General features: G+C 35.3%; 2 protein-coding genes across 4 annotated transcripts in view; both read left to right on the top strand.

Moving 5' to 3' along the window:
- The window catches only part of Rpn13 (regulatory particle non-ATPase 13), a 625,061-nt gene that overhangs the window by 53,742 nt on the left and 549,491 nt on the right, over positions 1–21,828 (top strand). The window contains exon 9 of one of the 3 annotated variants that reach the window (XR_011336218.1): positions 18,449–18,479. The exons of the other annotated variants lie outside the window; for them this stretch is intronic. The gene's annotated coding sequence lies outside the window, so the exon portion shown is untranslated. Of the gene's footprint in view, positions 1–18,448; positions 18,480–21,828 lie in introns of those variants that run through there. 3 annotated transcript variants of the gene reach the window in all.
- Positions 10,195–21,828, top strand: part of AGO1 (protein argonaute-2) — a 235,727-nt gene continuing 224,093 nt past the window's right edge. Inside the window, exon 1 of the mRNA XM_069848071.1 lies at positions 10,195–10,831. The gene's annotated coding sequence lies outside the window, so the exon portion shown is untranslated. The remainder of the gene's footprint in view (positions 10,832–21,828) is intronic.

The raw sequence follows: 21,828 nt of genomic DNA, 5'->3' as shown, positions 1-21,828 counted from the left end.
GGATTGCGTGGCCTACTCCATTAATACGTGACAACAAGACAGCAGTGTTGTCAGATCATTGACTCTTCAAAAGATTTCTGTTTTATGTGTTGAATCGAAATCCATTTATTTTTGTATTAGTCGAGATAAAATCCTATAAGAACAATTTTTAACATAGTATGTGGGTTTCACAGCAAAGGGAATATCACTAAATCAAATATAAAATGCATTAATCATATGTGATAATTATTTGGATTATGAAAATTTAACTTTAAATGTGGAAAAACATTAAATGGAGGTTGCCTAAAATTGGGGTTCTACTGTATATGCATATAAAGGCCATGAGTTTTAATAAGTATGTAGTTTAACTGTTATGACTTAATTCAAGTGTACAGTAAACTAGTCGCTTTTGAATCACAGAAATATTTCTTTCTCAAATACTTCTTCTGAAACTCTGCACTCATATTCATGGGTCTTAAGTTGTATGAAATCTTCAAGTGCTTATTGTCTACCACAATGTAATACGTACTCTCATTCTTTTGCAATAATAGTTGCCTCAGTAAAATCAAAAGCAGGTTAAACGCACTTAATACAGAATGGATGTTTTAATAATAATTCGAGGTATGACAGTCCATGAAGGATCATGACCAACCAGCCAGCTGTTGGCTTCACGTTCATATGCCGAAGCAGAGGTGGACGATCATCCAGTCAGAAGGAGGTATCGTGTGGTTAGCACAGTGATCCCCCCAGTTGCTATAGCTAGCTTTTGTAACCAGATTTCGCTACCTATCGTAGGTCCCCAAGTGCATCACGAAATTTCATGAGAACATTTCTCCACAAGGACAACAGATGTTTTCGTGTGTACAATTTAAAAAAAAAAAGAATGTTATTGTACTCAGAATTAGGCTTTTGGGTTATTCACCATATCCTGGAACCTGATTACCCAAGAGCCTAATTCTGATCACAGTCACTGCAAAAGCCTAAAAACTTGTATAGTTATTGTACTATTCACAATATATTCTACAACGAGAAACTTACACCAGCTAATGTTATTTTATGGATTAATTTTGTAGTCCTCATTATTAGCATACTGATCTTATATTTGAGCAAATAGATATTAGCAGGTGATAGAAATATAGTAATTCATTTATTGATATATAACTTTAAAAGAATTGTTTAACCTTTAATTAATAGCTAAGCTAAGTAATAATTATAACATAATTAATACCAGTAAGTAGTAATAGTGTCAGTAGTAAAAATAATAATAGTGATAATAAAAAAGAATGAAATGAATTACTATTTTTCTTAATTGTGGTATATTCAATAATATAATGTGGAAGTTTATTATCTTAGGGAGATTTCATTTGATAAAACAATTAAATTTCTGACTTATTTTCTCTGATTTATTATATATGCTTTGCTGTTTATACTCAAAAATAAATTACCATTTAATTCAATACCTTGACTTATATCATCTTGTCATAATCTTTGAGTCTCTAGCACTACAAAATAAAATTGATGGTAATTACAGTAATAAATGATATTATCACTGACCTTAAATTTACCTACAGTTTCATTTTTCTTTTTCCTTGAGTATCCTATATAGAATATTTATTTCATTAGTTCATTGGTTCCCAAACACACATCTCTCCCCTCCCTCTTGTTTGAGATATCTATTCATTGTGATATTACGATGATGAAAACTCATGTGTCCTTTTAAAAGGACAGTAGTGCATTTTCCCTGCATGAAATGCTATCTATGTTTGAAAATGATGCTATGGGCGAAATTTCATCTGAAATACAGACAGATATTGCTATAATGCTGCCTACAAATGCCACTGAAGATGTAACAGACGAGAAGTCAGGGGACGAACGTGATTTAATGGCAAATATTCTACCTGGTTCACAGCTTGCAGCGGGAGCAGAAATATTTCAGCATAGCTTTCTTGAAGAGGAGGGGGGTGGGGAAGACTGGGGGTGACAAATCTGTTGCGTGTGGAGAACAGACACATGATCATAGCAATGTTTCTGCAAACACAGCAAGATCTGTTTATTGGTGATATTCTGGCGGGAGGTAATGAATGTACAGAAGTTTCTGTTATCAAGAATGAACAGTTGCCGATTGATCAGTTTTTTTATTTCTTTGACGATGATGTAGAATTTTTGGTCGTGCACAGCAGCAAATATGCTTCAAAGAAGTACCCACAGATATTCAACAATATCCCACGTTTAACCCAGATGTGCCCAAAATATTTTTTTGTAAATTTCTCACTTGTGTGATGTTTTTGTTTTAAATGGTCTGTAATGATGTATACGGTGACATCAGGTTGTCATGGCAACAGACTGTGAAAGGCATTCTCATGTCTAAACTCGTCTCAGCATTTGTTTATATTGCGACAATAGTACTATCCAGCAATGGCGAGTAAAACGAATAGTATATTGGCCATGCAGCCTCACTGCTCACTGACATATTACACAGACTAGATTTTCGATACCGTACAGACCGATTATTTAGTCCTGACAGCTCAGCGACGTGAAAGAGGGAAAATAATAGGAGGAGTGGGGAGAGTTCCAGAGTAGAGATAAGGACGAGCGGTCGGTAAAGGAATGCAGTACAGCTTAATTGTACTGGAAACATACCGCTCTACCGCACACATGACATCCGATCGCTCTGAAGGCAAGCGAGTGAATAACCCAAACACTCCTTGGCATAACTAAATGGACTCGCCTGACCCAGGCACACATCTCCGGCGACTGTCAGCACTAAATAATCGTACTGTACTTATAAGACAAATTAAAGTATTACTTTTTTTTTTCTGTTTTCGAAATAGTTTGTGAAGTACCACTTCACTCTCTTCACCTGAATAGTCGCCACTACAATATGTCATCTTAGTCCCCAGAAAATAATGTTTAAAAAAATTGTATCAGCAAAGTGTTGAGTAATACAAGGATTGTTTTAAGTGCAATAGTAGGGTAAAAATAATATATGCTTAAAACAATACCTTTGGACAAGAATTCTATTCTCTCCTTTTGTGTAAATTCCAATGTCACATTTTAATAAAATAATACTCTTGAGCACTTGAACTGATTTATTTTGTGTTTTATTTTAAAGCTTCATTGTGCCTAATTCTGTGATTCTTGAATATTTGTTGTGACTTTACTTAATTGTTCAGTGTCTATTCAGGCTTTTCCTTTTACAAGTAATGTACAGAAACTAGATCTCTTTATCATTAACCATTGTCCACAGAGTATCATGGGAGGTGGATCTACATTGCAACAGTGTATTAATGATTAAGAAAACAATGTGGGATGTTGTCAAGATAAACTGGAGTCTGAAAGTCTGTCACTAAAACATAAATTTGTTTACAAATTACACTTGGAATCAGTAGGATTTGAGCCTAGACTTCCAGCATGGAAAGCAAATGCTGCAGTCGTTTAGCTAGGATTGAATCTATTTTTATAGTTACAGTAAAACCCTTCTTAACCGAACTTTGGCCAATGTTTTGTTTATCCCTGCAATATTTCGTTCATCACCTATAGCATGGCTACAAATTTAGGTGTTAATGTCGTCACAGCCATCCCCCAAACATCGGGTGTGGCCAGTCCTGCTAAGTGAGACATTCTTTTTGCCCCCCCTCCCCTCCACCTCCCATCCACCCGGGAATTACGAAGGACAGGATACAGTGTATGCATTCGAGGTAAGTTTCCAATTTCTCATTCATTATTTTGGATGAACAGGGTTCTACTGTAAAATATATATATACATATGTCATGCATTTGTGCATGAGATTACTAAAATGATTTGTTGCCAAATTTTGCTTAAAAATTGCAAATTTTAGGACTATATGTTTATAATACATTTACTTTCGAGCATATTGTTGAAAATGGAACTGTGTTAGAAGTGTCTTGCCACACAGTTTTATTCACAAAGGACGGAGAGCAGTAATAGAAGAGATTTGTAACTAATAACACGAAACAATTATGGCACAAATGTTTCCCTACCATTCATACTTTTGACAAGTGTAGGCTATATTCATCATTTCTCTTGCACTCTGCTATAGCCCATAACACATTTTTCCATATTCTGATCAGTGTAGAGTACGATGTATCACTGGTACTACAGGAGAAGTTTGTGAAACTTCATTTCATTCACCTTGTGAATAATAATAATAATAATATTATTATTATTATTATTATTATTATTATTATTATTATTATTATTATTATTATTGTATGTACACTTCCTAATTTGTTCATTTTTGTTTTAGCTCTGATCTTTGCAGCTAGCCCAAAGTACATGCTTGTGTTGCATTGGTTGAGGATGGACGATCTCCATTTTGTGGCATTGTATGCACACCTTATAATGTTCGCAGGAGTGCTGGTCACTGTCCAGACTAGAAATGGAACATTCGAATCTCGCAAACTGAAAAAAATATTCGAGGTTTGAAAACTCGAATCTTCGTGCTTTTTTTCGTCATTCGAATCCTAACCAAAAAAAAAACTGTTAAAACTTTGAAAAGATTAGTTTTAACTTCATTGGTATCCAATAGAAGCGTTCATCAAGGGAAAAAATTGTGATTGTTGCAATTTTGGTGGTACCTGGATCACCTATAACACCTTGTGGTGGCCCTAAGTGCCTCACTGTTTTCAGTATACCATCTAGTGGTATTTTCTGGAACTTAAGGATTCGAGAGATTTGGGAAATTCAAGGACCTTTGAAGATTCGGATTCGAGAAAATTTAGCATTTGTCCCACCATTAGTCCAGACTATAATTGAATAACCAAATTTGAAAATGCATCAAGTCCAAAGAAGGAAATTTTACAGGAGAGACAAAAAACGTAACTGCATTACTTTCTGTGAAAAAGTAATGACTGTGGATTCATTTTATAGAGTTTTCATACCTACACATGTACCAGAAACATTATTGCAGATATGTGCAATCAGGATGTATTTATAAGGGTTTAAATGACCTGGACTTGCATCTTTTCGATTCTTGGACATGATTAGTAGGAACTGTGGGTGTCTGGGAAGTTTACATATAGGCCTACACCTGATGTCTAAGGAAGTATTTTATTATTACAAAGTGAATGATTGAATACATATTAGTTCATTACATCAGTAAGTTAGGCATTACTGCCATCATTGGAGTCATCCTCATCTTCCTGTGACGGTAACGAGTTGTAAAAGTTCTGTGCATCCTTACTTAAATATTTACACAATACTTGACATGCTGCCTGTTGTGTACAGTGGAGTGTTTGGTAGCGAGATCACACCTGTTCTAGGTTTACAAATTCGGAAGTACTCACACGGCTCACCATCCATGTTCTCTGATGTTTTGACCTGAAACTTGTGTGCCCTACTGTAAGTCAGTACCTTATACTTAGATACCATGAACTTTCTGCCATTGTTGGTTACACTTTTTTTAAAATAACCCTTTAGGAACTCTTTATGTTCCCTAAAATCGTCCCCCTTCATGACCACAATATATTTTCGACTGACCATGTCATACAGGGAGATGTGGCACTGGCATATTCTGCTGAAAATAGGAAACTAAACATTCAACAGTGTCATCTCCCTGTGTCCTTTCCTGGCATGCTCGTAAATTGGTATAAAACTTTTTGGCCTTCCTTTTATGAAGTGTTAATACTATCTCCAAATTGATTTTCACATTCAGCACAACTAGGACAAACACGCTTTTCATTCCTCATTAAAAACCAGGTTTGAAAATCCAGCAAGTCCAGGATAACCATGCTTTTCATTCCAGGGGCCGGGCGATTCAATTGAATCTCCATGAAATGGTGTTCTGGCTGAGAAAGTGCAGTATGAATAACATTCATCTTGCCTTCTTCAGATTCTCTTCCTCCCCCATTGACCTCGAGCTGAATCTGGATTCTTTTATAAAGTGCACCAATGCACATGGTCTACTTTTGATGACACAAGTAAACTGAATTCTACTAACGTATGTCCCTTTGTGAATAGAGGTCCTGGGGGTAGATTTGCTGAATTCAATTTTACTTTATACAACCAGTTTTATGGTAGAATTTGTTGGCACGGGTGCATATGGCTGTTCAGAGACAACATGTCACCAGATGACCATGTTCAAGTCGTAAAAGAACCTTTGACTGTAATGACTGTTTTCTGTTCCAAGTTCTTTGTGATCAGCACACAAAAACTTTGGAAGTTAGATCATTTGCAAGTACATTACAACAAAATGACTATTTATAATCATTGCTATACTTTCTAGTGTAGGGCTTTTACTAGTGCCTTATCATTCAAGTTGAAGCAACATAGGTCATTCAAGATCTTTTTTTTTTTCCCTCAATTTTCTTCTAACTTCTATGGCAAAATGGAGTTAATAAGAGCTCCTGAACACTATATACTACAGACTATACTGCACAATGAAATGTGGAAGCTAGTACAGTACTAGTAATGCTAACAAGGAGTACTTTTAGATGCATTACTTCGACCATGTGCTGGTAGTAATTCGGAAACTTTCTTCATTTTCATGAAACATATTTTCCTTCGTACACTTCCCGAAGATTAGGGTTGTAGCTGCAAAAGCCACTTGCAAATGGACTTAATAGTTTGTATGCGGGTATAATACAGAATAATAGGAAGGTAGCCACTGGCATACCAGTACCTCAGATGGTAATGTATTTATTTACTGATCTAAGACTGTACCAAAGCTTGGTTTTGCATCCTGTTTGGATTGATTACCAGGTTGGATTTCTTTTTTCAGAGTTTTTCTCCAACTGTAGAGTGTCACGTAACCCCATGATCTTTTGAACCTGTGCCAAATACCATCTTGCTATCACCAATACCAATGATAGTAGATAATTTTGTAGTTGATACAGCATTGTAAAATAAACGTTTAAATAAAACAGAAAGAGTTAAATTCGCCAAGGAAACAGGCGAGAGTGTGAAATGAGTGGAAATATAAAGTAAAAAATGGGCTATGGTAATACATCTGAACATGGCTAACAGGCCAGAAAAGGGTTGCTTTTAAGTTTCATTGAGAGTACCGATATATAAAACTACCCATACAGCTCTATAGCACCACTTCACCAGATGTCAATGCAATATAGTTATGTACTATAAAACATTTTCCCATTAATTTCCACACATTTTTCTATTGATTTTTCTTGTATGTATCCCAAACTGGTTCTGCATAATAAATATTGCCCTTCCAGCAAAAAAGCTTATAACCTGCTAATGATTTTGCTCTTAACCCTGGCCCTATTCATGTTACTGTTATTTCTTCAATTGTGCAGGTTTTCCAGTCAGTTCAAAACTAAATTTTTTCACATAACTTAAGTTCATAAGGAGTTGCAAGAAAATTCTGTTGCAGTGTAAATGAAGTACGGTATGTTATACTTTCGTTGGATGCCTGGTGTCACTGTTGTACTGTCTAGAGAATATTCTAAAGGTACAGAGAACTGAACACTTCCATAAGATCTCAAACATGCACCAGAAGAGAGATATTCATCAGGGATGATCAGTATCTACGATTGGTAGTTTGAAGGGTTTGACATATGACTGCTGTAGAAGCATGAAAACACCACAAAATGATGATGGGAGGTCTATTTCAGTGAGAGAACAACAACAACAACAACAATAATAATAATAATAATAATAATAAGAAGAAGAAGACAGGAGGGCATAGACTTCGTATCTAGAAGACAAAGCAAGAATTTCTTGCTGACAACAACATTGGATAGTGCACCTTTTCTTTGCTTGTCAATATCAGGTCAGGACAGAGGAGCATTGGTACACTATTCTCTTCAGAGACAAGCTGAGATTCAGTCTGATATCACTCGTTGGAAACGAAAGGGTATAAATGAAGACTGGAAACAGGTATTCCTCTTGTGAGAAGAGAATAGGCTGTCAATGTTGGTATGTCAGCAAGGGATTTTTACATAGTTTTCTAGATGAAGTCTGCTTCTTTCAATCTACCAAATGATCTTTCACTGATACAGACATTTCATCACAATTTTGAGGTGATTCTCTGATTTTACAGATATGGCAATCTCCTCAAACTTTCAGTTGTACCTACTGGTTATTTCTCTTCTAATGCCATTGTCAGGCCATCTAGAGAAATTGTCAACTTTGCTGTACTTGCAAGGATAGTTCGCAAGGTAGAAACAACACCGGCTCTCAAATTATGAATTTGGGGCTTTTCTCTTTGCAATTGTGTTTTCCAGAACATTTTTTTTATTTGGGTTACTTTACGATGCTGTATCAATATCTCGAGTTATTTAGCATCTGAATGGAATGAAGGTGATAATGCCGGTGAAATGAGTCCAGGGTCTAGCACCAATAGTTACCCAGCATTTCATATTGGGTTGAGGGAAAACCCCAGAAAAAACCTCAACCAGGTAACTTGCCCCGACAGGGATTTGAACCCAGGCCACCTGATTCCATGGCCTGACATGCTAACCGTTACTTCACAGGTTTGGACTTGCAGAACATTGAAAATGGGTAAAAATTAAGACATAATTTATAAAAGTATAACCTATTTTAATTTCGGATGCTAACAATTTGTCTTCTGAGGCAGTGTGGGCGAAAAAAAAAGTGAGGCCATTATATTATACCGGTATATTGTTCGAATTCGGTACCCGAGTTTTCTGAGTACAGTTATCGTCACACTGTCTGCTGTGAAACTTCGAATCTTGGAAATTTAATGAAGAAAGCATTTTCAATGAAGGGATACCAACAATTTAAGAATAATTCGTCATGTTTTATGAAACCTCTGTGCGTGCTTGTTTAAGAGAATAAAGACTATAAAACTTTCTGCAAAACTTTTAAGAAAACCAGCCGGGGACCTGCAACTCATCAAAGAAGGGAAGTGTCCTTTTGTCAAGACATTCCTAGCTAGTAAGAAGTGGCCAGTGATTTTGGTGTTGACTGAATGTGGTTGGGGTAGGTGTGTAGTGCTTTCATAAATAATTCGGTACGTTTTATGGTACTTTATGTGTGCTTGTTCAAGGGCATAGGAAGACTCCATGTTGCCAGGTCTCCGGAGATCTTCGGAATTTTTTAACGTCCCGGAAAAATAGGAAATAAAGTTGTAATCTCCGGATTTTTTGATGTAGTAAATTATTTATTTTTTTTTTTTTTAGAAAAAACCAATCTCTGGCATACATTAAAACTGGTAGATGAACATTATATAGTTAAAGTTTTGTTAATATTTTATAACTTGACTACTAATGCTTCCCTAAATATAAAATATGTAATGCATAAAAACGAACATAATCTGGTGTGGAGAAACATCTAAGAGAGGAAGGTGGTGACTACTAATCAAATTGGTGAGTAGAAAAATTAAAGTAGAAATCTTTTTATTATAGGTTCATGTATTGTAATAGTTAGAAGGTTATAATAACATTTTATGTGATTTTCGAAAGTGCCTCCGGAAATTGTGGACAAATCTCAGGATTTTTTCATTACCACCTCCGGAAATTTTTTCCAAGATCTGACAACACTGGCGGAACTCAAACACTGCAAAGAGGGTCTTGCCTGCAGCATGTAATGCATTCAAGAAAATTCCATTCATATTGCATTTCAATAAAGGTTTTATTGAAAATAAGCTGCGAAAGGGCAAAGAACAGATGTCTAATTTTTCGATTTTCAGAAGTAGATTTCTAAAAAAAAAAAAAAAAAAAAAAAAACAGGAGATATACTGCAAAATCGGTAGGCCTGGCAACACATTCATGAGAATGGTTCTGAGTACTAAATATGGCATTCACGAGGTGATTTAGTTTGAAATGAAAAATACTTAACCTCAACTTGCTTGGCATAGTTATGCAACGTAACTACAGAAACTGTGATTAGTGAATGTATAATGGTGTAATTTATGCAATGATTCAGTAATAGTTTTAACACAGTTAAAAATACTCATTTCTAATTTGCCTAATTCGTGACATTTCGATTTGTCACTCGGGAAGTAATTTCGGCACATTAAAATAAATGTTTGCAAATAACTAATATCAATATTGAAGGCTGCTATATATTTAGAAGGTTTTTAATGTGAAATTATTTTATTTTTCTATTGAAAGCGAAAACTTCTTAACGTAAACAAAACAGTTACGAATATTATGAAGCGTTTAAGCAATGTTTTACCACGTATTGACGTCATAATAACACGTGTTCCAAGTAATAACCCCTTGAAATGGCGGGAGCCAATCGCGTGCAAGGATATGGGAGATGGTTTCAGCCAAACAGAATTCGCGTGTGGAAAGTGCAGGAAGGCACAGGTTCTTCCAGGAAAGATGTGAAGTGTGGTGCATAACAAAACTTAGTGTTATTTTTACATTTATCACTTTGTGACAGTGCGTGTAAAGTGGTGTTTCGTTAATTTAACCCGTTACTAATAGATGGGGATAGTTGTTCATGAGTGTCAGTAAATGGTGGCTTGTTTTTCTTGTATGTTCTTTAATATCGGCTCTCTGTGTTATGAACGTCACGTTTTAAAAGGACTGTATATCAGCTGAGTAGTGTAATGGCTTTTAATAAGGAAAGGACATTTGAAGACATCGGTTGTGGTCACTACTGTTACAGGGATTTTATTTTATTATTAAGTGCTTTGTAAATATAATTACAGCAAACACCGGTACTTGTAAAGAGGAAAGCTAGTATCGATTTAGGGGCCTTGGGCCGAGGAAAGCACTGCTGCCATGCTTTCCGGTAGGGTATAGAATGGAGGATAGGGAACCATGTAAAAGGGCTTGGTGAAAACTACGTACATCAATACGCATTCCCACCATGTTTTTAATTTTGGCAACATCTTCGTATTAGAATGCACCTGCGAAAGTGTCATCAGCTTCCATAGAACACAGTAAATTGCAGTAAAAACCCGTAAGTAGTTGACATGTTGTGTTTATGTCATATTCATGGTATGTTTGTGGTGTTTTTGTGTTTTGTAGAAAATAAACACGACCTTGAATGTTTCCAATGTCGTCGTAACGTAGGTCAAGTCCTTTTTATTGGTGCAGCTTTCACCATTGCGAATGTCACTGCCAAGGGTCACATAAAATACTCGCTTTATAGTGTGTATCATTGAAAGATAAACTGCAGTCTGGAATTTGTAGAAGGCGAGGACATGATGATATACTCCCACTTCAGCTGCACCTGTGTCAGAACGCGTACCATGCGTGCCGTCTATTAACATAAAGAGAACAGTAATTAGGCTGAAGAGAGCATAATTACATTCTACATTAATTTTCATATACGATAGGAAGAATCAGACGTGTTTTATAGAAGTGAAAGTTACGTAGGAAGTCAAGTAATAGATTGTTTACACAGCGTATTTGTGTAGAATATTTTTTGTGACTATTTTCAGGACTCAAAACATCAAAATGGTTCACTGTATAGAGTGGTGATTGTTTACTAATATTGTCTCGTATGTATTACTCCATATTGAGAAATGTTAGTGAACTATTTATTGCATTTAGTTTATTTAGTATAACGAGACTGTATTAAATACTGTAGTTACATTGTTTTGATTTGTCAAACTGAAAAGAACAGTATCACAGTTCAAGTGAATATAATGCAATCACAACTTCGTAGCCTAGCTGTGTTGTTACAAGGCAGTACTATTAATTCCGAATAAAATAACATAGGACAAAGAAGAAAATTAACAGGTATTAATAATTATATATACCACCGTATTTTTATAGTAGACTTATGGAGATGAGCGATTATGGGCCTGAAAATGAATGTGCATTTTAATTAGCATTTTTGAAATTAATTGATATAGATACCATACATAATTTATGATTTACTAAGTGAACATTTTCAAATGTAAGACATTCTGTAATTAAGAGGAGGATTTTTCATGTAGGCTAAACGGAGAACAAATTAAATGTAACTAATAAAAATCTCAATAAGTACATAGGCCTACTTTATTACTAGACATTTAATTATGTTCATATTTTATAAGTTTATAAGTAGGCCTAAGAGTCAATCAGTGCTGATATGTTGACAGCATTTACTTTTAAGAAATGGGGGGCAAATAGTTTCCGGTCCCTAGTTTCCTTGTATTCTAAAATACATTAACACAATATCTTTGAAAGTATATTTGGCGACTATTAGTTCTGTAATTATCACCAAATGTTGCATTAAGTAGGTACTAATTCGAATAGCACAGCAGACAAATTTTCAGAAGCCCACAGATTGTTTTGCCCACATCACAGGATTGGAAATTCTACAGAAAAAAGATGATTTCTTTAAACTTACTACATGGCTTTCATTTGAAGTTTTATCCTCTGGAATGAAAATTAAAATTTTCCGAGGGGCTCGGCTCTTCCATTTTACAGATATTCAATATGTAATATTTAACAAACCCAACAGTAGCTATTTTTAATACTAGCTATTTCATACTTGTTCTCAAAATAATTTTTGGAGAGGTATATGTTGATTTTCCGTTGTTTTTAATAATTTTAGAGCTGAAACTAATATAGGCCTATCATGAACTTTATATTAATAGAATTTTATTACCGGTATTTTTCAACTGCTGATATTTTGTTGTGAAACCAACTAAGTTAACTTAGTTTTGTTGCAACTCAAAAGCTGTTGATGTCATAGACGAACAGAAATCTTAAGTTCTATCCTAGATCATATGTATATATGATCTAGGGTTCTATGAAAGTTGTATAAATATGAAAGTACTCGGTAGTAGGTTAATTTTGGAAATTTTCAGAACTAACAATATGATCTTCGTATATAGATCTAGGCCTATGACTGAAAGTGCATTATTAGGATTATCGGCGTTATTGTTAATTGATTAACATAGCTAGCAATAAGAAAACAAAAGAATATAAAAAATTGTCGATTGTTTTGAGGGAATTATGCCTATACCTGACACAAAACAAACATAAAAATAACATGTCTGGCCAGTCTGTCGATTGCTCATACGTTACATCAATATTGGAAATGTCACTAGAATTAAATATGAACATTTTATTTCATTTTGACATGATAAATAATATCAAACAAATTAAGATTTTCCACGGTTATTTTGTTCTTTAACAACGTAATATTCAATGTTTCATCAACATTTTGAATTTTGATATAAAGTGTTAGATACTATGAGGATTGGCATAAGTGTTAGATGTATTTATTTATTTATTTATTAGCCGTCAGAATACAAGGATTCATGGCATCGTCAGATAACAATTACATGTTAATACAATAGTATAATAGTAATGTAAACAAATACAATAGTAATGACAACAAAGATATGAGAATTGGCATAAAGGATAAAAATTAAGTGTTTTAGCTACAAAAAAACATGGCATTGTGATGTTCTTGTTAATTGTTTATTTGCGTCTTGAATGCCATGTGTTCAATAGCAAGGTCTGAAAGTATTTTTATAGGCCTAACTCATTTGCAGAGTATAAATATCAATAAGTTATACTTTGAGACAAGAAAGCAACAATTTTTTTTTGTAGTGATGAATAACATTTTGTGTATCAATATACATTCCAGGGGTATCTGAATATTGTGGAGATTTGGTTGAAAAGCGTTAATAGGCTATAGCTATTAAAATTATGTGATTCAGGATGTCGTTATCTTACACTAACTTATATTATTTCGAGTAGGAAACCGCGTGATTTTCATAATGAGTTTATATGGTAGAATTTTTTTTGAAAACGGTACTGACATCAAGATATTAGTGTGACACCATCAATGTTGTTATAATATGACTGTAATTTAAGGGGAAACAAAGCCATTCTGTCGTTCTCCGTTATTGTAATTCGTAAGTTTTTGTTCTTTTCTACTTTCTATTGTTTTGTTTCTGTTTTTTCTTATGCACTTAGTTTTATAGTGCGGGGCTAAGAGGGATGAAGTTAAAGGAGAATGGAGAAAGTTACAACGCAGAACTGCACGCATTGTATTCGTCACCTGACATAATTAGGATCATCCAGACGTTTGAGATGGATAGGACATGCAGCATATATGGACGAATTCAGAAATGCATATAGAGTGTTAGTTGGAAGGACGAAGGGAAAAAGACCTTTGGGGATTTCGAGATGTAGATGGGAGAACAATATTAAAATTGATTTGAGGGAGGTGATATACGATGATAAGGACTCGATTAATCTTGCTCAGGACAGGGCGGCAATGAACCTCCGGGTTCTCTAGAAGCCACTTGTTAGTACATATTTTTCAAACTAGGCTACATAGTAAGAAAAGATACATTTTATTAAGTCAGTAATACTGTATAGTACCGATAACTAATCACGTAGCCAGCGTTGCACTCGTTTATCGTCGAGAAAAATCAGATGTTGGGGTAGATGAGGGAATGTAATCATTTAGCCATTCCGAGTATTAAAATTTTGATCTGTAGTACATTTTTCTCTGCGGAAATAATTATTATGTAACAAGGGAATTGTTAATGAGCTCATGTCGAAACCTCCCCTCAAATTGCCCCACGTCATATAGGCCTAGATAAAGAAAATTAGCAAATTTAATGTCGTAATATAAGATTATCGAAAAATAAGTAGAGTCTGGATATTAGCCCAGATCACATACAGTATATAACAGATTGATCATCCCTATGTTAAAATCGGCAGCACTTTGAAGAGAACAACTGCCATTATCGCCACCCGTCCGCCGTAAACGAACACGAGATGGCTGTACAGTCGCTAATGTAATTCAAATGAGGGTAATTTGCTAGGAGACGTCGTTGCACATAGGCCAGTTTTACATTAATCCTAAATACTGTATCTTATTAAATATTGAACAAGTTCTGAATTATAACCTAAAATAAGACACTTTCCCCGACACTTATTCATAATAAGATGAAACGAGCAACGCATCTTGTATTTTTGGTCCAGGGAAAATACTTCGTTTAACCGTGGTCTATATGCAACGACGTCTACTAGCAAATTACCCAAATGACAACAACTTGGTGCAGCGTAGTAAACCTGACAAAAGTTGTTACCGTCAAAGCCTATAAGGCCGAGCAATCTGGTTATATATGATCTAGGCTATTATAGTAGATAATTCTCAGCTGGCGAAGCGCGTTGAGTTCACAAGGTCATCTTACATGTCAAGCGACAGCCTGGACGCTTGACATTCAAGTCTCACGGCAACTCATCTACTCTCTTCACTTAGGGCTCTTACACACGTGCGACTTTTAGCCGCCAAGGTCGCCTGCAAAAAGCAGTCGGTCTGCCGCCAACATGAGCGGTTCTTCGACGGCAGAAGCAGTCGACATGAGCGACTCTGCAGTCGATACGGGCGTTGTGTGTCGTCGGTTCCGGCAGCAGTCGAACTGCAAAAGGTGTGTCATTATTCACTTGCATTATAATAATGCACGTCGAGGAAGAACTACTTTTATTATTTCTTCTCCGTCCTAGAAAAAGACGTGTTAAACATAGAAAATATTGGATAGTTCGGATTCTCATTCAATGAGTGCATATGGCCAATTTCACTGCCTTTTTCACGAGCTTCGAGCTCATGAAGATAATTTTTTTTCACTACTTCAGAATGTCAGGGTTATCATTCGATCATCTGTTGGAGAATGTGACAGCCGGTGCAGACCTAGGAAACTTTTTTCTGAATCTTCTGAAAGTTCTGAGAAAAGGAAAGCTAGGAACATACTGCAGGCCACCGATCAGTCGGTTAAGGTGCTCACCTGTCGATCCGGGGTTGCACTCGGGCGTGGGTTCGATTCCCGCTTGGACTGATTACCTGGTTGGGTTTTTTCCGAGGTTTTCCTCAACCGTAAGCGAATGTCTGGTAATCTATGGCGAATCTTCGGTCTCATCTCGCCAAGTATCATCTCGCTATCACCAATTCTATCGACGCTAAATTACCTAGTGGTTAATACAGGTCGTTAAATTACCAACTAAACAACACACTGCAGTCTCAAAACAAGGAGTAATATATTTCCCTTTCTTACACAGATAAGCTTGAATGATCAAGGAAAGAAATATGCTGCTAATGTTGTCAAGGAAATTACAATTGAGGGGTTTGGAGGAAAAACCAGGCAGTTCCAATTCAGTACTTTTCGAGATAATGAAGAAAAACTTACCGCCAAACAATAAGCATGTACAGAAAGAGGCAGGTCCAAAATGCATTATAACTGTGAATGTAATTCTTGGAACTACCTGGTTCTTCGACCAAACGAGAGAGCGTATTTTTTTCTTCTTCTGTGCATAAATAGCTCAAAAATGAAAAAAAATTGGAGCTGCCTGGTTTTTCCTCCAAACCCCTCAATTACTACACCGAAACGTGCCACAAAATAAAAAGAGCGTTCATGTCAGCTGATATAAAAACCTATTCCACTAACTTCTGAGAAAGCTTTGCCTCTTACACAATAAATATGTTACCTCTAACTACTGTACAAAGTTTAATCATAATCTGTTGGATGGAAGAAAACTTATTAAATTTGACTAAATTCACTTCTATAATGGGATAGTTTTCTTTACACAAATATAATTAGAGCTTGTATAAAAAATATGTTACCCTTTACTGTACAATTTTGATGAAAATCTGTTTCGTATGAGAAAAGCTACTAATTTTACCTACATTCATCCCTACAATGGGACAGTTTCTTTTACACAAATGTGGTATACAAAACAAATATACTACCTATCACTACTGTGCAAAGTTTAATGAAAATATGTTAGATAGGAGAAAAGTTATTAATTTCCTCCAAATGCACCCTTTATAAGGGGTAGTTTCCCTCAAACGTAACAAGATTTCTATACAAAACAAATATACTACCTGTAACTACTGTATAAAGTTTCATGAAAATCTTTTAAATAGCAAAAAAGTTACTAATTTTTCTCTAAATACACCCTCTTTAAGGGATAGTTTCCCTTTTACCAACATAATCTGAGTTTGTATACAAAACAAATATACCACATGAAACTATTGCACAGTTTTCTGAAAATCTATTAAAGAGAAGAAAAGTTATTAATTTTTCTCTAAATTCAGCCCCTAAAAGAAGTAGTTTCCTTTATACGAACATTATCGGAGTTTGTACACAAAACAAATACACAACCTATAACTACTGTACAACATTTCATGAAAATCTGTTAGATAGGAGAAAAGTTATTAATTTTTCTCTAAATACACCTCCTGTAAAGGGTAGTTCCCCTAGTACCAACGTAATCAGAGTTTGTATACAAAACACATATACTACCTGTAACTACTATACAAAGTTTAATGAAAATCTGTTAAATAGGAGAAAAGTTATTAATTTTCTCTAAATGCACACCCTATAGTGGGTAGTTTCGTTTATGGGTAATTTGCAAAATTTGTATAACAAATAGACGATTGAGAACGTCAAAATTAAAGTACTATTTAGTGCATATTCTGCATGTATTAATATAGTGCACTTTGTGCATCATCTTGGCTTGTGCTGACACCTGTGGGATTTCTTTTTCAACTGTGTATCCATAGGAACAGAATGGTGTAACAGACCTGACTGACTTACTGGACTAGAGTAATTATGCAATAATATTTAAGGAAATATAAACTCAGACTTAAATGAATAAGTTTTTATAATATCAAATGTTTCTTTGATTTTTTTTCTCAATTACTTTATTAAACAAACCTTTATCTGGACATAATCATGCTCCATTTTAAAAACTTAATTGGTATGGACACAGCATTTTAGCTGTTACTATGAGAATTTTATTTTATTCTCGGGAAATATTTCACATGAAGGAAATAATTCTTGGGACGTTTACTACATTAGTATTGAAACTACTCACTGTTAGGAATTTATAACTCTATCGTTATAAATGCAATAATGAGATGGGTAAAAATTGATGGACGTAATTTGTTATACAAATTCTGCAAATGACCCTTATACAAAAGTAATCAGAGTTTGTATGCAAAAAATGTAATACTGGTAATTACTCTGCAAAGTTACATGATAATATGTTAAATAGAAGAAAAGTTATTACGTCCAGCTAGATTTACGTTTTGAACCATGTGTGTTGTCGATCTTGGCGGCTAAAAGACATTTCATGAAAATCTGTTAGATAGGAGAAAAGTTATTAATTTTTCTCTAAATACACTCCCTGTAAGGGGTAGTTCCTCTTGTACCAACGTAATCAGTTTATAAACAAAACAAATATACTACCCTAAACTATTGCACAAAGTTTTATGAAAATCTGTTACATAGCAGAAAAGTTATTAATTTTCTCTAGGTGCACCCCATAAGGGGTAGTTTCCCATATAAAAACGTTGTCAAAGTTTGTATATAAAACAAATATATTACCTGTAACTACTGTACAAAGGTTCATGAATATCTGTTAAATAGGAGAAAAGTTATTATTTTTTTCTAAAAGCACCTCCTATAGTGGGTAGTTTCGTTTATACAGGTACAAACGTATTCAGAGTTTGTATACAAAACATGTACTACTTGTAATTACTGTACAAAGTTACATGATAATCTGTTTTTTTATTGGGTTATTTAACGACGCTGTATCAACATCTCAGGTTATTTAGCGTCTGAATGATATGAAGGTGATAATGCCGGTGAAATGAGTCCGGGATCCAACACCGAAAGGATAATCTGTTAAATGGGAGAAAATATATTAATTATATCCAGCTAGATTTACGTTTGGACCACTGCGTGTCGCCGATCTTTGCGGCTAAAAGTCGTCCGTATGTAAGCAGAAAACGCTGCTGCCTGTCGCGGGGACTGACTGCAAGACAGCGCTGCAGTCGGTTTGCTGTCGAGGTCAGCGCTCGTGTGTAAAGCAACCGGCGTTTTCCATTTAAATATATTACCGACTAAATCCCCGCGAAAAGCCGCTAAGGTTGACTGCTTTTTGCAGTCGACCTTGGCGGCTAAAAGTCGCTCGTGTGTAACGGCCCTTAAGCACCGTTACTTAATACAACATTCTAAATTTTCACACCTTGTTGAGGGGAAGTTACGACATAAGCTTATTAAGAGTTCCTTTGTGAGATGAAAATTCTTTTCGTTCCTACTCGGGAACATCTTACCTCTTCCGTAATAATATTAACAACATTAAGGAAATGGGCCATGATGAAAACATTGTTAGGCTTATAAGCTTACGTATTTTCAGCAAACCATTAAAATACATGCTAGTGTCGAGTAAGGACGTATACCACTGTATGTATATATACGTAGTATATATATATATATATATATATATATATATATATATATATATATATATATATAGTTTTTTTAACGATCATGCTTTTTTTCCCTACTTACCATTGTTCACATGCTTCGTAAGTTGACAATACCGCACGTTCTGGTTGCTACGCAAACAAAAGAAATCACAGTGCTGTTATTTATAACTACTTACGATACTAGTGTGCAGTAAGTAAAACAAATACCTACTTACTGCCTTGGCAACAACGTTCATAACTTTCTTATAGGGAAAATTTTTACTTATCAAATAGATTTATGCAATATTCAAAATTAAAAACATAATTATTTAAATGACGATCGTCCAAAAAATATTGTGGGATACACGTGGGTAAGTTCTTAACAGCATTTCGGAAACTGAAAAAACTCGGCTTCGACTCGTCTTTTCAAACTGTTTCCTCGATTCTATTATACACTTACCACACTTGCATCGCAATACGGTATAGCCTATTATTTCTGCACTCTCCATAAATGAGGATCTTATCAGCTTGAAAGCATGTTGTCGCAGTATTTTTTTAGCAACAATTAAATGCTATGAAAACATTTCTTTTGTTGCCATAGAAACAACTTGGTTTATGTAATATTTGTATTGAAATTTACCTTTTCAGAGATATTTTTCCATGAAATAACTAAAAATATACACACAATCTTTAAACTGTTTTTGTTTTGTTCATGACCTGAATACAAAGCTATGGTACCACAATGGTACTTTATGCTTGATCATTTGAATCAGGATGAAGAATGCAACAAATTTATGGAATTAAATACTACAGTGTGTCCCATTTAAAAACATAACTTTGTTACTACGAATTTCTCTAGCTTTCTGTTTAATTGCCAACTAGACTTGGGAAAACAACGCTTTTGGCTCGGCTTCTAGCTTTCAACCTTGTATAAGCAAATGTCCAGCTTGATCCAAGCTAGTAAATCACCGAAATGTACCAGCACACAAACTAGCCACATACAGTAGGCCTACATAATAAGAAACAACATAAAACTCTAAAAACAGACAATAAAAAAACAACATAGACCTAGTCAATAAAATAAAGGACAAACATATCCCATACAGTGTAACATTAACATCTTTTGACATAACTAACCTAAACATAAACATACGGTACCAATAAAGCCGTCCACGCCTGTGGAGTAACGGTTAGCAGTCTAGCCGCGAAACCAGGTGGCCCGGGTTCGATTCCCGGTCGGGACAAGTTACCTGGTTGAGGTTTTTTCCGGGGTTTTCCCTCAACCCAATATGAGCAAATGCTGGGCAACTTACGGTGTTGGACCCCGGACTCATTTCACCGGCATTATCACCTTCATCTCATTCAGACGCTAAATAACCAAAGCTGTTGATAAAGCGTCGTAAAATAACCTACTAAAATAAAAAAAAACCAATAAAGCCACACTACAGATACTAGAACAGATGCTCAACAATAACAACATACCACAAGAACACACCGAAGAAATCATTCACATTACAGACATCATCACAAAACAAAACTACTTCACATTCAACAACAAATAGCCTATTACACCCAAACCGAAGGCTTGCCCATGGGATCACCCATTTCCAATATTAGCAGAAATATTCCTATACAATATAGAACAGACATTACATACCAAACAAAGACAACGCCAAATACGCAGACATCATCATCTATTGGCACAGATATGTAGACGCCATACTAACACTATACAAAGGAAAGAAAAGACAGATCCGAAACCTACATCAACACATAAACAAAACACACCCAAAGCTACACTACACAAACCACCGGCATAGCTTAGGTGGCTAAGGCACTTGCCTACCGATCTGGAGTTGCGCTCGGGCACGGGTTCGATTCCTTCTTGGGCTGATTACCTGGTTGGGTTTTCCCAACTATAAAGCAAATGTTAGGTAATCTATGGCGAATCCTCGGCCTCATCTTGCCAGATATCATCTGGCTATCATCAATTCCATCGACGCTAAATAACCTCGTAGTTGATACAGCGTCTTTAAATAACCAAATAAAATAAAAAATATATTACACATTAAAATCGAAAACAACAAATCCATAATCATTCGACATCAAAATAATAAAAGTAGATAACAAGCACAACTTAAAAGTCTACAGAAAACCCACAACAACAATCACACACATACACAACACATCCAATCACTCAACAAAACACAAATATGCTGCATTTCAAGCCATGATACACAGACTACTCAACATACCAGTGAGTCAATGAGTCAACAAGATTACAAAGAAGAAATAATAATGATAATAATAATAATAATAATAATAATAATAATAATAATAAATTTAGCCCGTTCACATCCTGTAAGGGCAAGGGCCTCCTGTTGTCACAGGGAATTGCTCATAAGTAGGCTCCTAAGGTGAGCGAGTCCTTGGGAGCTTGGTCATATTACTGATATTTCTTCATTTCACTGTTCCTGACTTCCTTCTTCGATCATTTCTACTATACTCATCCCCCACACTTCCTCATATCACTTCACACGAGTTACACTCACTGTCGTTGACTTTCTGTGCCAGTTGCATTTTTGTCCTTCTTATTTCCTCGTTTCTGAGTCTGTCTCTTAGTGAAACATTTAGGATCTTCCTTTCCATTCTCCTTTGACAAACCTGTAGCTGTTTTTTCTGTTTTTCTGTCAAGGACCACATTTGACAGCCATAGAGTAATGTCGGCATGACACATTTGTCTA

Source organism: Periplaneta americana, chromosome 15 (genome assembly GCF_040183065.1).
Source record: "Periplaneta americana isolate PAMFEO1 chromosome 15, P.americana_PAMFEO1_priV1, whole genome shotgun sequence".
Taxonomy (NCBI): domain Eukaryota; kingdom Metazoa; phylum Arthropoda; class Insecta; order Blattodea; family Blattidae; genus Periplaneta; species Periplaneta americana.
The sequence above is the reverse complement of the archived record's forward strand: the minus strand, read 5'-3'. Positions and strand labels throughout refer to the sequence as shown.